Raw genomic sequence first — 13,789 nt, forward strand, 5'->3', positions numbered from 1 at the left:
AGTGAGTTGCAACAAGGATCTCCTTTTATCATCCATACATTCTGATCTCTTTATTAATTCATTTATAACAGTTTAGAAGCTCTTCATCCATGGCACATTACTTTCCTTGGTAGAAAGTTTACTTTGTAATATATTATTTACTTACATTATTTTTAGTAATCCAGAGCATAATTCATAATTCAGTATTCTTTTCCAATAGCTGAAGATCTCCCTTCCAAGCATTAATATCCGCTTTCTTCCTTGAAGTACTCTGACTAGCAAAGGGAGAGAGCAACCCTTTTATTGTTATATGATCCTTACTGTACACAGAGAATTCTATATAGCAGCGTTGTTTGATGACTGTTTCAGAGAAATTCAGGGAGAAAAATCTGAGATTTCCCTGCCACCTTTCCTTACCAAGTCTTGGTTGTTATATGGGAGGGGGTGGGGCGGGTTGAATCTAACCTTTTCTCTCTCTCCAAATTGTATTGTTTGACACATCATGGCGATATTTTCCTCTCATCTGGCTTCACTGATCAATGTGGTGCCTGAACCAAAAAAATAAAATAAAGCAGAGAAATGCTAAAAGATGCAGTTTGAAAGCCTGAAAAAAGATGCAAAAAGAAACCACTATTTAAAATGTAGGTTAAATGTGTGAGAATGACATTATCTATTGATAAGTAATTTCCCAGCGCCCAAAAGCAGTCCCGGCCAATGAATGTATTACTGATTAAATTACTCCATCCCTGTTCACCAAAGGACTATTTTACTAGTCTCTCTCATGAAAAGGAGAAAAAACAACCACCAGCTTTAATACAAATTCCATATATCTCCCTGCCTTTTGCACTAGCTTCACTATCTAAAATCATGGAAATTGACAAAATCAGGGGCAAATTAACACCGACACAGAAATACAGGACTGGGACAGATAGGGAAGTCTTATAGCCCTATTGAATTCAGTGACAATTACTCCAGGTAAGTGAGGTTAGGACTTCAGTCTTACTCATGTAACTGAGTATTTATCTGTTCATTGATTTTCAACCCAGCCTGTTCCACTGGTGGAATTTGGGCTCTCAAATTTCAGTAGTGCCCTGTGCGATGCTCAAATTCGGCAACTCCCCACCCCACCTCTCGCACTTTATATGGTGTAACCTGGTAGGGTGGCTGGACATGAGTAGGTGCCCCTCTAATCTGTTGAGAGGGTGGGACCAGTGGTGCACCTGATGCCGGGTCAGAGCTAGCTGTGCAGTTCCACTCATTCTTCTCCATGTGTACATTTGTATGCATTAAGAAGTCTGTTTATGTTGTTATATTTCCCCACTCCAGTAAGGAGTGGTTTTAAAATGCCACATTTTCAGATAAAAACATATCTGAGAAACATCAAGAAATAATAAACAAATAAAAATCTCTCTGCTATCCTTCCCATCCCTCTGCAGAGGACTGCTCTGCTAGGTAACATATAAGAGCACAATCCAAACCACAAGTATCAACTGGTGGGAAACTGTAGAGCATGGGGCCACCACATCAACATCCTTGTTATGTACGGCAGCTGGGCTGAAGGTGGAGGAGAACTGGTCTAGAGATGGTGCAGTAATTGGGCCTGTATTATGTGACAGCAGTGAAATTGGCTTACCACCCGACAGTAGGATTCATTGGCTTAGTTCTTCCTGCCCCCCTTTCGCATGCCCAGTGGGTGGAAAGGGATGTGGCCACACCCACAGAGTGATGATTGCAGAAATCTTTCCATAGTGTCCAATCCCGTCCATCTAGTGGGCTTGGCCACTTGTCCTCTTCCGATTGCATTCTCCAGTCGTGAGACCTTGGCAGTGGTACTGCTTCTCTAGGATGAGGGTATCATCTGAAGGTGATTGCTGGTATGTCCAATGCATGGCAGTGTGAGAAGTATGAGGGCATCACACAAAGTTCCTGGAGCACAAGGTTACATACAGTATGGAAGGTAACACAATTCAGAACATACCGTACATAGTCAATGAAATTAATCTTTGTGGGTGCCCCACCCCCAATTTATTTATTTTTTCCTGGCCCCTTTGACTGAAATCCTCACCCCTTGCTTCAGAGATTCATTTGTGGCTCCACAGATTCCTTACCAGGAGGATGCTTTCATGTTTCATTCATAGCAGCCTCGTGAAAATGAATGCTCTCATTACATTCAAACCCTGATTTTCTACCATCAGTGCAGAAGCCCGATAAATCCCTGTGCTCATACAAAATGATACATACTTCATTGTCAGCAAAAACTGAGCTGAAATATCTTCTGGTCTGTGCTAATGTTCAAATGGTGGTTTGCTGCTGTCTAAATGGCCATATTTGTTTTCATTGAGTTCAGTCTGTGGTGGTGGCGCAACAGAAAGCTTGACCAGCCTTTCATTTTGGACTGTGAGGCTCATCTGTCAGTGCCAGAAACAGGAAATCCGTGCCAAATATCAGGCCCCATTTAGCCATGGACATCATTCAGCAAGATCAATTATTATAATATTTACTTTAAACGGCACAGGTTGGCTCCAAGAGAGTAAGACATCCATCTTTATCAGTTACATATCTTTAATTCCTAACGCCGTTAACTGAAAATGTGGCGGTATGGCCAGCCGCACTCTGAATTTTGTTCAAGTCATAATTTTTAATTTTATCTCGACACATCTCAATTTATCTTCATTGCTCCTCTCCGAGAATTCAATAAAATCTTGTTTTAGAAAAGCCAGTGTGGAACTCCTGGCTGAATAAATGGCTGAATAAATTGTAATAACTGCAAGCTGTTAAGTGAAAGGTGAGGATGCTCATTCACAGGTGTTGGTGGTGGGAACATTTATGGAAGGCATTCAAATAATAATAATAATAATAATAATAATAATAATAAGATGATGCTTCATTTAGCTTTCTGTACACCTTCATTGAATTTACCAGAGCAGCATACTGGAACCAAAACAAAAGAATGCTCTAACTGCTGCCTACGGTTTGAAGCTCTTTTTTCCTTAATCAATTAATTTCCTTTCATCTCCTTGGCGGTTTTGCCTCCCCTTCTATTTCTCCCACTCATTGGCTTCTTTCCACCTCTCCCCAAGCTTCATACACAATGTCAGTGAGCCTGCTGCTTTTAATAATTTACACAAATTGACAACAGATATAATCACTTTTTAAGTGTTATCAAGAATAGCTGCTGTGAGGAATTTTAATATCTAAGATGCCGAAGAGAACCAGGCGGAGGAAGTGTTTCTTATTATGCATGTACAACATCTACACCCATACCACATGATTGAGTGAAATACCCCCCCCCCCTCTTTCTGGCTCTCCTATATTAAAGGTAGTAAGGCATGGGTGAAAGCATGCATCACTCTACTAAGAAGACGACTGATATCGTGGATTGAAGCATCAACAGCAAGTTAAGAACACAGTCCTATACATGGTGGAAAGTGGTGGACTTTCCTTCACTAGAGGTTTTTAAACATAGGTTGGATGGTCATCTGTCAGGAATTCTTTAGCTGCTATTCCTGCATCCTGTGAGAGTTGGACTATTTGGGGGGGGGGGTCTCTTCCAACTCTACAATTCCATGTTTCTATTACAGTGGTACCTCAATTACATATGCTTCGGCTTACATACACTTCAGGCTACAGACTCCTCTAACCCAGAAATAGTACCTCCGGTTAAGAACTTTGCTTCGGGATGAGAACAGAAATTGTGTGGCGGCGCAGCAGCAATGGGAGGCCCCATTAGCTAAAGTGGTGCTTCAGGTCAAGAATAGTTTCAGGTTAAGAATGGACCTCCGGAACGAATTAAGTACGTAAACAGAGGTACCACTGTATTTCTAGTCAGAAGTACCGTATTTTTCCCTCTATAACACGCAGATTTTTTCTCCTAAAAAGGAAGGGGAAATGTCTGTGCGTGTTATTGAGCGAATGGGTGGTCCCTGGAGCCAAATGGCGTGAGGGGAGGCAAAAAGAAATCAGGAAGCGGCTGCTTTCCTGCATTCTGCCTCAGGATCTTACTGCCCACCCTCCTCTGTTTCCTTGCTGTGTTTGCTCAAATGGAACAAAGAGCAGGGAAAGCCCCTCCCCTCCAGGCAAGCAGAGGGGAAACCAGAGTGTCGTCTCTGTGCTCCGGTGCTGCTGAAAACATGCAGGAGGGAGGGAGGGAGGGAGGGAGAGAGAGAGAGAGAGAGAGAGAGCGAGCACTGGCTGGCTTGGGTGGGTAGGTGAGGGAAAACTTTTGCCTTCCTTTCCTCCCTCCCGTTATACTCCTCTCCTGCATTCCTAGCCAGCTGCTTCTCTGCACACCCCTCTCGTGCTCCTTGTCCCTTCTGTGTTTTTCCTTCCCTCCCCACTTAAAATGTGGTTAAAAAGCATGGATCCACATGGATTCTCAGGATCTTTGCATTGGGTCAGCCCAAATTCACCATCAGATCACATAGCATGTCCATGGCTACAGCCTGCCCCCCAAAAATAACGCACCCACTGTTGCCTGGGGCTGCAATGGTGCAAAAACGTAGTTACAAAACATGGATCCACATGGATCCTCAGGATCTTTGCATTGGGTCAGCCCAAATTCACCATCAGATCACATAGCATGTCCATGGCTACAGCCTGCCCCCCAAAAATCACACACCCACTGTTGCCTGGGGCTGCAATGGTGCAAAAACGTGGTTACAAAGCATGGATCCACAGGGATTCTCAGGATTTTTGCATTGGGTCACCCCAAATTCACCATCAGATCACATGTCTGTGGCCACAGCATTAAGCATAAAAATGATACATCCACTGTTTCATTCAGAATGTTTTTTCCCTTGTTTTCCTCCTCTAAAAACGATGTGCGTGTTATGGTCAGGTGCGTGTTATAGAGCGAAAAATACGGTAAGTCCCATTGGTTTCAGTGAGGTTTACTCCCTGTTAAAGGGCTACAGGACTGCATCTTCAATCTCACAGGAAAGAACAAAAAGCTTTTTTAAAAAGCAGTAATAGTTTCGCTGAAATTAGAAGATAAATTGCAGTAATAGAAAACTACAGCGTTAAACACAAAAGTCGGGTCCAAATGAGGAATGGTTTGCATAATTGGCATAGTTTTAAATTACAAAATTGCCCTAGCTACTCCACAGTCTAAGGCTGTAATCCTGTACACACTTTACCTGGGAGTAAGCTCCATTGAATTCAGCAGGATTTATTTCTACATAGGGTTGTGCTATAGCACCCCCTGCCGGCACGCCCCCCCGCCTAACCCCCAGCACACCCACCCTGGGTTGCAATAGGAGACGCTATCCCCCTGCTAGCCACTGATGTTAGGCTACCAACATTTTTGGGCTGCTGGTACTTCCATGTCTTCAGCAGCCACAAGGCAAGCTAAACTTCAGCGGGTGGATCATTTCTTGGCAGAATGGACAAATACTTTTTTTATGTGCATAATTTCTGTCTGTTACACAGATACCACAGTCCCTAGAATCCCACAAGAGGGTAGGGCAAATACCCCCAAACCCTCAACAATTCTAGTGCGTGATCCTCACAGGCTAACTGGTAGAAGGACTTTGACCATCCTGTCTGATCTCTCAGTGTTGCTCCTTTGAGAGAGACACTGATCTCTCAGTGTCTTTTCCTCCCTCTGAGCGATCATTTCTCTCTGCTCGCTCCCCCAGCTTTTCATGACTTCCTCTCACATATAATATGTCCTGTGGTTTGACTTACATTACCGTAGGATATTATTCTGTTTTGGATCCTGTAGGGTACTGCTCATATTAAGGTCCTCAGAGGCTGCAGAGTGATCCAGCTATTTTGTGCCTCGTACAATTTAGCCAAAAATAGTAGCAGATATGAAGGAGGGGGGAAATTACAAAGGGAGAGAAGAGAGAGCTCATTTATGACATGAAATATTAGCTCTGTAGGATCTGGCCTTTTTCCCCTCTTCAATATAAAGGCTGAAAGCTACTCAAAAGCTGAGCTTCTTGAATACCTTAAATCCAGGGCTATGGTCCAAAGTGTGGCGTGTCACTATATATCAGGCAGTAATTTGGAAAGTTGCCTTTGACATTTAAAGCTTACATTCCAATAAGAAAGCTCAGTTTCCAGGGCTTTGCACATGAAATTATGAGGAACTTTAATACTGCTAGAAGCTTTGGACTCATGACTTGATTGCCTCAGAGACATAAGCTTGCTATCAACAGACATTCAGCAGCTGGGGCAGCCCTCACCTGGAAAGTCCAGAGGCTTCTAACTTTCCAGAGCAATGGAAGAGAAAAACAAAGATAAGGCGGCTGTAGCCATTAAATATATATATATTAAAAAAAACAAAACTATTAACAGGCATTCAGAAATACTTGAACAAACCAAAAGGCATGCCAAACTATTATTAGACTCTCAGAGTTGAAAGATTTGTTGGCATCTCTCTCTTTCTGTCTGAAACATTCCAGATGTAGTACAGGAAATTCCAGACGACTGCACCTTAAGAGGAGACTTGTGACTCGTGAAATAGAAATCCAGCTATGTCAATGAACAAGACTAATCTCATCCATATTTAAATTATGATATCAACACAACTTTCCTGTTTGGGTGACAAGAGGCTCCATCCCCTGTAACACAGGCTATTAGCCACATCATCATTGGTGAACACACCTGCTGCCTCTGTTTCGATTCTTCATCTCTCAGACAGATGGTCAGTTTGTCCTTACAGGATAAATAGCCCAAGGAAAATTTGCTAGGACGGAAAGGGGCTATCTATGAGAAATAATCACAGCTCTTACCAATTCACCCAAGGGCCACAGTCAGTTGAACTAGCCTGAAAAATGCAACCAACACATTCCCAAAACATTTAGTTCTTGAAGGAAAATTAAAAGTCTGTTGATGAATTTGCCTACATGTGTAGGGCCCTGTCCTGATGTTGGGCACACTCTCAGCTCTATCATTCACATAATGAGGGCAGAAGTCTTAAAAGGGGAGACAGTGTTCTGAATATGCCTTACTCTATGTATGTATGTAGGTGTGTAAAGACCCCTTTTCAGCCATCTGCACTTAATATGCTGACATCTGGAGTGGGGCTAGTAGGATATGTGATGTTGGGCACAGGAAACAGAGCTCTGATTAAACCTATGTGTGGAGGCAAAATGATGGAAAGGGTTTATGACAACTGTAACTTTGATTCCTAAGTGATCATCTACTGCAGTGACTCCTAGATGCTGTGTATGAGAAAACCAGTTGTTTCAGAATCCCTGTCTATATATTTGCACAGATTCTCACACGTAAGACTAATTTTCAAGAGTTTATACCAATTTTGGGGTTATTTAGAATGAGAAACAACCCTATGTACAGTATTTCCTTGGTGTCACAACAAAAAATGTGGTGACTATGTGGGGTGAATGGACCGTAGAACTGGAACACTGTAAGAAAGCATTCATCTCCATTTTCCTGGTCCATTCCAAATGGAGAAGCCATTTTAGCAATTTTTCATGAGGGGAGGTAATTAAACCGAAATGTTTCAGGAAGTAGCTTTCCTTTAATTGATGAATGTCACCTGTATCTTTTAATGGTTGCTCTCCCTTTGTGGCAAAGACAGGTCCTCTCTTGGGACAGCTGCGTGCCTCCCTGGAATGATGTTATATAGTATCTTTCCTGGAAGACATTCTGGGGGCAAAAACTAAAAACGAAAGGTTAAGAGCAGCCAAATGTCCAGGGAGAGCTCTCTGTCTCTCTCTAGTTGCAACAGAAGGAGAGAGATTGGGGTTTGTTTGGGGTTTTTTTTAACACAGCCATAATTCATCTGGTAAAAGTAAGCATCCCACCCAAAATTTCAGTTTCATTGTCTACGCACTGAAATAACTAGCAATCACCACACAAGCACTATCAGTTTGGGCCAGCTTGGCGAGGCTGAACTGATTTAGCCCATCTCAGCTAAACACAGGCCAAGGTCAGCACATGATGGAGGAATCTTATTGCTTCATCAGGTTCTCAGTTCACAAGTCTGCACACTATGCAGGGACAAACTGCAACCCACCTTGCGGTTGGCAAGGTGTTGATGGACCAAGGAAAATTCACCTGTCAGGGACACGCCCAGCAGAGAGGAATCTCCAGAGGAAGAGGAATTGGCTGCACTGGAGTCTCCAACTTCAGATGAGGAGGAATTGGCTGCATCTGAGTCACCAAAAGTAGGAGGCGGAGCAAGCGATTAGAGCAGAGGCGGGCCAGCAGGAGGCAGAGAAGGACGTGGTGTATATCTTGCCTTGGGAGGGGTCAGAAGCCAGTCAAGTCAACTGACTCCGATGGCGAAGGATGAGTTGTGGAAGATTGGACTGCTGTAAGCCTGTTATTGAGAATTAAAGCTCAGCTACTTAAATTGCTAGCGTTCTGTGTCTTGTGTGGGAGAAGCGCTAAACCTGACATCACCTAAGCAAGAGCTGAGAAACAGCACCAACACCAGTCACATGTCAGAGAGCAAGATCTGGATGGCTCAGACAAGACGTGCATATTGAAGCAGCTGCTGATGCTGCTACTCAGAAGCAGCATGCTGGCCTAACTGTTAGGCAATTGGCAGAAGCAGCTCAGCAAGTGAGGTAGAGCTGCTACGCTAGCATGCTGGCAGGTGGTCCGGGGATGGAAGTTGCTTAGCAGGTGCGGGGGATGGAAAAGGTGAGGCATTCAAGAGGTTGGCATGGTATAAAAACACCAGCAGAGCCAATCTGACCACTTCTTGTGAATGGGACATGCACTGCATTATTATGAGATATGGGAAAGGGAAAGTCAGAATGATTTGGCTCTGTACACACTACCAGTTTAAAACTCAGCTAGGTTTTTCTTTCTTTCAATTTGGATCAAAGCTGGTTGGAGGGCAAATGTATCAAAATGCAGCATTTCATAAGAAATGACAGGATAGATATGGTTTGTGACTAACATTGTGTGTGCACAGCTTTCCAAACCAGTTGTGGGAGTGCACTGGATGCAGAATACATGGGAAGGTGTAAACAGCCAATTAAATCTTATTTACTATGAACTGTTATCTGTAGCATGCAGTACCAGATCAGCAGTGGTCTAAGATGTCAAAGGAAGTTCAGAAACTCTTTGAACTTTTCAAGGAAAAAAACACATCACAAAGACATCTGATGTAGATGATTTAGATCAGTGGTGGGAAACTTCTGGCCCATGGGTCTAACGAGGCCTTCCAGGCCTCTGGATTTGACCCACGAGGCCATTTTGCAAACTAGCTAGTTCATATTGAATGGTTTTGAGTATCAAAATAGAAAGGAAATGAGTCCAGAGGGCAATCGAGTCCAAACAGTACCTATTAGATGAGGATATGACTTGGACTATATTGCCCACATGAGCCATTTCCTTTCTGTTCCTGATACTCAAAATCATCCAAGATGAACTAGTTGATATGCTTGAACCACTTCTTTTCTTCTTACCAATTTGATAAGCAAAGACTGATGGAAAGGTCAGTAAGTTAAAGTGAACGGAGTAAAGTTTTCAGGTGCTGTACCTGGCTGGCTTCAGCACTGAGAATATGACAGCAGGAAATGACATTTGTTATGGACAGAAGAGTGTAAGCTCTTGCACATTTACTTTGTGATTGTACCATTCTAACATATGAAATAAAAAGTAAAACACTAAACACATACTGGCAAACCAGCTCTTCCCATAAACATTGCTGTCTCTTCTGTCCAGCTATACTGCATCTGGCAAATCAGACTGGAAATTTCACAAGAATGTCTGTTTCTACTCATTCAAAGAGAACTTTAAAACAGATTTTGCAGCAACATCCTGGCATTTTGTTATAGGATGTTCCTAAATGTGAGCCAAGTATCTCACTCCATCTTATGGCTCTGCCATGGCTTTGTTTTTCTTGCCCTTTCCAGCACAAAGAATGAGTTCAGTCCTGAATGAGATGCTTTGGGTGTTCAACTCTCTTGGGATTTTTTAATTATTATTTCTGCAAACTTTAGGGTTCCCCCGAGCTTCCTGTGCATTGGGGGTGCTGTTTTGGCTACATAACCAATGGTACTCAACACCTGAACATAAGAAAAAGAAGAAATGGGGTTCCAGGAGTCAGTGGAATACAAGCACAAGAATCCATGGCATAAGAAAGGAATGGAGTGGGAGAAATGTGTGTGTGTGTGTGTGTGTGTGTGTGTGTGAATTGCTTGGGAAGAAATCATCTGCCAGTAATGAATAAAATGCTGAATCCACATCATACATGGAGATTGAGATAGAGATAGGCATTGATGTGTGTGTGCATGCCACACACACATGAAATACATTTCACTGTAGAAATCATATTTTAGGAACATGGGGAGCTCCCTTACATTGGTCCATCTAGTTCAGTATTGTCTACACCGACTGGCAGTTTTCCAGGGCTACTTGGAGATGCCAGGAATTGACCCTGAGATCTTCCACATGCAAAACAAATGGTCTACTAAGTTGCAACCCTTCCCTCTAATTTCATTACACTTTTTCACAATGAAAAGCAGGGCATTGTCAGCAAATTCAGTGTTAGCAACAAAACTATATTCAGTTGCCACACAGCCCAAACTTTACATAAACTGCATATAGCTCTCTAAGCTCACACATTTAGAAAATTGTGTTCAGCTTCCAAAATAGCAGTGCTGATCAGACAAATCCCCTGATTTCCCACCCACCCTCCTCACCCTCACTAAAGTATAATTTCCCCCAATGGCTAATTTCTCCTCAGTGGCACATAATGATAATAACTCACAATCTTAATAAAGATAATAGCCTGTGGTATTAATGATGGGAAATGCAATGCATCGACTCTGGCCTTATGTTGATGCAGTCTAGTTTCTCCTCCACAGTCAAGGGATAATAATAGTCATAAAGGGGCCCTCAAATTAAAGATTCCCCCTCTCTCCCTTTCCTATGTTGTAGTTCAAGAAAGAAAGAAATCTCTCTCCAAGACTGAAAGAAACCATCCCATGGTTTGTTTCCTTTCTGTGGATTTTACTGCTTGCTTATTATGAAAAGGGATTTTCTTCCCTCGGCACACAGGCAATAACTTGAAGCAGCTGCAGGAGTCTCCTGGAAACATGACCCATAAAGAGACATTAGAGGAGCCTCGCTTCTCTCCTGGCTACTCCAATCCATTGTTGTGCCCCAATCATGTACACAAGGTGTATTATGAAGTGATGTTCTTTGGTTGTGCAATAAAAGTAAATTCCCTCAGTGGCTTTCAACACGATCGCTGGACTGGCAGCTTGCCATCTGGAAAACTGACATTTGGTCCCCATGAGACCACGGCACAGCATTGCTCTGATAGCATTAGTAGCAAAAGGAAATGGGGAAAGGGAGCAGTCTGCTTCCAAGCACACCGAAGAAAGACACCAGGAGTTCTCATGCTCGACAATGTGGAATAGTTTGATATATTTTAACTCAGGGAAGCTCCTGAATGCAAAGCAAATTGGGCCTTCAGACAAGAGTGTTTCTTTGTGTTCCTACATGCATGAGGCTGTCGAATTTTGTTATGGAGTGCTTTGTAGGTTAAGAAAGGAACACAAATAGGGGGCCTGCAACTGATAGATCATAGAATTATAGAATTGAAAGGGACCACAAGGCTTCTCTAGTCCAGCCCCCTGCAATGCAGGAATCTTTTGCCCAACAGGGGCCTTGAACCCACAACCCTGAGATTAAGAATCTCATACTCTACTGAAATGTGCAGTGTGAAGTAAGAGTTTCTGTAAAATCTAGTATCAGTGAAGCTAGTGTCTTGTAAACAAGAGTGCAGCCTGACCACAAAACTGGTAAAAATCAGTTTAGGAAGAACCAAACAGCTGAATGTCAGAGTGGAAAACAACTCAAGAAAAGATACATGGAGGGCTTCACACAAAAAGTAGCTTGCAACTTACATGGGGGTTGCTTTCCTGGCCATCATGCATATAAACGAAGTTGCAAAAAGCTGGCACCTCACTTGCCTGGCTTTGGAAAGCCAGTGAGAAGGCTCTGGGAAGTCTCTCACCTTCTCAAAGTTGAGTAATGCTATGATCGCAACTTTGCACAGGTGTGTGGGGGAGAGTGGGTTTCCTCTGCTCTTCATTTATTTATTTTTCCCCACCCATGTAAAGCTGTGGTTGCATAAGTAAGATAAGCCTAAGATGTGAGTTACCTGTATAGTAAATAAAAAATTTTAAAAAATGAGTTGAGTGTTTCCAAGAACTGTGGTGGGATAAGAGAAGGTGGCTGGGGAGAGGGAGAAGCAACCAATATGGTGTCTTTTTTCCCTATACAGTGGTACCTCGAGTTACAAACACCTCAGGTTACAAACTCTGCTAATCTGGAAGAGTTTCCTCGAGTTGAGAACTTTGCCCCCAGATGAGAACAGAAATTGTGTGCCGGCGGTGCAGCGGCTACAAGAGGCCCCATTAGCGAAAGGACGCCTCTAGTTAAGAACAGTTTCAGGTTAAGAACGGACCTCCGGAATAAATTAAGTTCGTAACTAGAGATACCACTGTATAGCATGAGTCATAATGAAAAGATCTCACGGACTCTTGGGACTCTTTCCTGTAATGCATTATTCAATAAAGTCTGACCACTTGGGAACCTGGTGTGAGCTTTCATACCAAACCCCCAAAGGGAATTTCCCGCCACAATGGAAAGTGCAAATGGGTGTGCAAATAACTTGCATGAATGATTCTATGAATGATCTTTTTTGCACACATTAACCTCCTGTGTGGTGAGTTGCACACAGTTCACACTTGTCTATTTTGTTGCAGCAGATACCCACAAACACCCTCTCCACATTTCACAAGCCATTTGTGCATTCACTTTCTATAATATAATAATAATCCCTTTGGTCAGAACCCTTTGAGCAGTGCTGGGGTGTATATTGTATATTGTATGTTTATATTGTAAGCATTATTAAAATGCCCCCATGAGTCACATGAGACAAGCTGGTGATTCAGTTTTATTTACCTAAGATATAAACTTCTCCATAGTGCTTCTGAGGGTTGAAACTCCTGCTGTAGAACTAACAAGGTTCACTGCACACTAGGGATTTGATGGGGGGTGCTTCAATTTTCATTTAAAGGCAAACCTACTTACTCCACACTTTCTGAAACAATATGTGAACTGAAATAGCCATCCTTCAAAATTCACACTTCTCCTAATTTTGCACCGCACTTCTCACAGCCAAGTAATGTGTACACAAATGCATATATTAGTAAAAAAACTATGGTAACCTACAAAGATACATTATGTCAAGGAAAATTGCTTTGTAAAAATGAGTGTATTAGGCCAAATGGCATAAAACGTGTATATTGGGAACAAATTGTTCTAAGAAGCTGTTGAATTTTTATGAGGACTTGAAGAAGAATATCACAAACTGATACAGAAATGTGAAGAACTAAACTTAAGATTGGAAAAAAAGAGAAACAGTCAGTCACCAAAATTGTCAGATTCATTCCTCCCTCCTACACACATGACCATTTTTCAAGGCTCCTGCATTTAGCCATTAAGAGAAAGATAAGATATACCCCATATTGTCAAAACATGAAAATATGTTGCAAGCATGTGATAGTGTTCGTTTGTTAGTCTGAGACATTTAACCTTGGGCTTTATCTGAATAAAGCTCCCACAGTAACTTACAGAGATTGATAATAAGATGGTCCTTGCCTTGCGGCTTACAATTGACAAGACATGGCACAAGAGGAAAAGGGATTGGGAAGGAGAAGAGAGAGAGAAAAGTCAGGCACTAGTTCTTAGTTACAAAGTTTTTACAGGTATATGCTGGAATGGAACCATTTCAAGGAGAACAGAAGCAGTTCTGGTGGAGCTGCCCTATTTTCCTTTTCTCCCTGTTCTTTAGCTTGGTGGGATGGCT

Source organism: Podarcis gaigeae (assembly GCF_964106915.1).
Source record: "Podarcis gaigeae genome assembly, chromosome: 7".
NCBI classification, from domain to species: domain Eukaryota; kingdom Metazoa; phylum Chordata; class Lepidosauria; order Squamata; family Lacertidae; genus Podarcis; species Podarcis gaigeae.